Here is a 4000-nt window from a genome sequence, read left to right as displayed (position 1 = left end):
ACGCTTTAAAATAAGTTCTATTTATATATAATATTTTGCATTAGGTTTTAACTGTGATATAAGACTTAAAATAGAGAAACCGGTCATTAAACGGTAAAACACCCTTTTATAATAATAATAATACTACTATATTACTAATATATATATATATATATATATATATATATATATATATATATATATATATATATATATATATATATATATATATATCTTTATACAAATATAATTGTTTAAAAATATAGTGTACGCAATAATTGGATCCCTGTGGAACGAACTAGACTTACTAAAAACTACACTACTCTACAATTAGATACACTGCCTATAAGTGTTGTAGCAAGGTTTAGGTATATCCATTCTATAAATAAATAACTTGTGTAAATTGTATCGTATTTAATAGTATTTCGTAATAAAATTAATAGTATTTTGTATACACCGCTGCACACATCAAGTATTTTTGACGTTGCTGTCGAGGACAACGCTGAAGCGAAACGCTATATTATATTTTTTTTTTATATTTTAAACTATTTTTGTAAAAATATATTTATATAAGTTTTGAATATTAAAAAAAAATATAATATATATATATATATATATAAGAATTTATCTATAAAAAGTATTTTTATTAAGTTTTTAAAATATAAATTTATTTTTATTTTATATCTTTTATTTTATAAAATTAAAAAAAATCAAATAAATATAAAAAAATGAACTGGGCTAGTTAATTCGAAGCCCAAATTAATTTTTAAATAAAAACTCAACTGGCCCGAGTCTGTTTTTGGCCCAACAGCCGAACCCAACACTATTCATATCCGCAGTCGCGGAGCTCCTCAGGTACTGAACACTGCAATCGCGGAGCTGTTCTGGCAGCTGAAACCTAGTACGCATTAATTACGGGATTAGGGTTTAATAATTTACTATAATTAATTTAATTAGGGTTTTAATTAATTAATTAGTTTTTAATTTTAGTTTTAATTTACATTTTGTAATATTAAGTTTATTTATTATTATTAATTATATAAATTAATATTTTTATAAAATAATACTATAAAAATAATATTTTTTATAAAAATAAGTAATTTTATCAAAAAAATTTCTTTTGTTTCTTTTTATAAATTGTATATTTGTATCATTTACTTCGTAATTTGTATATTTATCGTTCGTAATTAGCTTTAAACTTAGTTTTTGCCGTAGTTATTTTATATTTCTAGATTTTTAGGCTTTGCCGTAAAATCCCTTAAGTGCTTTTTCTTTAGATTAAAGATTTAGGCGCTTTAGAATTTTGCGACGCAGTTTATAGATTTTAGTGCCTTTTAAGTAATTGTTGTTTTTTCTTTAGAACCTTTAGAACTTTAGTCGCAACTTTTAGTTTTTAAGATCTCTTGACGCTAAGCTTTAGACATAAAACTTTAATTTCTAAGTTTATTTTGTTTTTCGACGTTTATTTTCCGACTCTTATTTTTCGACGCGCTCTTTTTCTTTCTCATCTCTACGCTCTAGTTTTTAGGACATAGACTTTTTATTTTCTTTAAATTTCGACGAAAAAATTATTTTAAGCGATTAAATTGATAGACATCCAAAATTTTCTGCTTCGTAGAAATAGTTGGATTTGTTAGTGGCTGAGTTGTGGATTTTCAGATTTAATGAATCCTGGCTCCCTGCTGCATCTTTTGGCTATTCGAAACGTGAGCAAAAACAGAAAAGTCTATTAATTTGATAACTTATATAATTTCTAATAAGATATTCAGTGAATGCAACGAGCAAAAAGTTCACCACCTTTCATATGTTCACCACCTGTAACTCGATCAAGACATCTAGCCAATATTTTCGCCGTTGATTTTTCTTTAGAATCATCATCTAGTCGAACGAGTACTCCAATTCAAATTTCCGATAATCCATTTTTTGAACCCGACTTTACAATTGAGAACCCGGAGGATATTCAAGGATAATTCAGAGATCCTGAACCACTAATTATTCCTCCTGAACCACAAATCATACAACCAGAGGTTATCGAGGAAGAAACCATTAAATCAGAATCCTCTAGTGATTCAGATTCAACAAATTCAATCATGGAAAATCTGGAACCTCTAAGTATGAAAGATCGAATGAGAGCCACACGCACGGGCCAAGGACATGCCATTACTCAACCAGACATTAATGCGCCAGATTATGAAATCAAAGGACAAACCCTACACATGGTAACTAATCAATGCCAATTTAGTGGTACGCCAAAAGAAGATCCAAACGAACATCTTTGAACTATTAATAGGATTTGTACTCTATTCAAAATCAGAGAAGTTGAAGATGAACAGATCTATCTCATGTTGTTTTCCTGGACTTTAAAGGGAGAAGCCAAAGATTGGTTAGAATCGTTACCTGAAGGAGCGATTGATACATGGGATGTTTTAGTTGAGAAATTTCTTAAAAGATTCTTTCCGGCATCTAAAGCCGTGAGACTTCAAGGAGAAATTGTTACGTTCGCGCAAAAGCCAAATGAAACATTATATGAGGCGTGGACAAGTTTCGGAAAGTTATTGAGAGGATGTCCTCAACACGGTTTAGACACTTATCAAATAGTAAAAATATTCTACCAAGGTGTCTTACGTTGCTACACGAAAGGACATCGACACAACAACTAGTGGTTCCGTTATGAAGAAAATCGCAACTAAAGCTCACAAAATTATTGATAACACAGCCTCCCACTCACATGAGTGGCATCAAGAAAAAGATATTTTTCGTTCATCTAAAGCGGCTAGAGCCAATTCTAGCCATGACTTTGATTCCATTTCTGCAAAGTTAGATGCTTTCGAGAGACGAATGGAAAATATGTCTAAAGATATTCACGCAATACGAATTAGTTGTGAGCAGTGTGGAGGACCACATTTGACAAAAGATTGTCTCAGTGTTGAACAAACAATGGAACAACGAGAAAATGTTTCATACATGAACCGAAGGCCGGTAAATAATTATCAAAATAATTATCAACCGCCAAGGCCAAACTATAATCGAAATGTTTCATACAATCAAAATGCCCAACACAACAACTAACAAGGTCCTAACAATCAACAAGTATCTAACAATACTTACAATTAGCAAAGACCTGGTTATTTTAATAAACCACCACAAACCGATGATAAAAAGCCAAATTTAGAAGATATGATGTCAAAGCTAGTTGAATCTCAAACTCAATTTTTCACATCTCAGAAACAAACTAATGAACAAAATGCTCAAGCATTTAGAAATCAACAAGCTTCAATCAAAAATCTGGAACAAGAAGTAAGTAACCTAGCAAGGTTGATAGGTGAAAGAAAACCAGGGAGTCTACCTAGCGATACAAATGCTAACCCCCGAATATAAAACAGCTAAATCCATTACACAAGAAGTGGTATTACACTTAAACCACCTGAAATACATGTAATTTCTGATGACTCTATTCCTACTACACAGGCACCACAGCCTAAGCAAGAGAGGGAATCAGAACCGGTAGTTGAAAAGGTTAATGAAGATAACACAGTTAAGGCTAAACCTTATGTTAAACCATACCAACCACCACTTCCACACCCGAGTAAAATGAGAAAAGAAAGACTTGAAGTCGAGCAATCCAAATTCTTGGATATGTTTAAACAAATAAATGTCAACCTTCCTTTCATTGATGTGATTTCAGGAATGCCAAGGTATGCTAAATTCCTGAAAGATCTAATCACAAATAGAAAGAAAATGGAAGAACTCTCGGCTGTTACAATGAATGCTAATTGTTCTGCAGTGCTGTTGAATAAGATACCATAAAAATTATCAGATCCAGGAAGTTTCACAATTCCATGTTTTCTGGGTAGTCTTAGTTCAATAGAAGTATTGGCAGACTTAGGTGCTAGTATAAATTTAATGCCATATTCATTATACGCTAAACTAGACCTTGGAGAATTGAAACCAACACGAATAAGCATACAACTAGCCGATCGATCAATAAAATATCCTAGAGGGATAATGGAGAACATGCTAG

The 4000-nt window shown here is 31.4% G+C and overlaps 1 non-coding gene across 1 annotated transcript; it reads right to left on the bottom strand.

The window, feature by feature from the left end:
• Positions 1-2453: 2453 nt before the first annotated feature.
• On the bottom strand, positions 2454-2560 carry LOC139856317 (small nucleolar RNA R71). Its single transcript, XR_011761806.1, has one exon. It is a non-coding gene; the product is annotated as a small nucleolar RNA R71 (small nucleolar RNA).
• Between the last annotated feature and the right edge of the window lie 1440 nt (positions 2561-4000).

This window comes from Rutidosis leptorrhynchoides, chromosome 6 (assembly GCF_046630445.1).
Source record: "Rutidosis leptorrhynchoides isolate AG116_Rl617_1_P2 chromosome 6, CSIRO_AGI_Rlap_v1, whole genome shotgun sequence".
Classification (NCBI taxonomy): Eukaryota; Viridiplantae; Streptophyta; class Magnoliopsida; order Asterales; family Asteraceae; genus Rutidosis; species Rutidosis leptorrhynchoides.
Note: the sequence above shows the minus strand (reverse complement) of the source record. Positions and strands in the feature narration are given on the sequence as shown.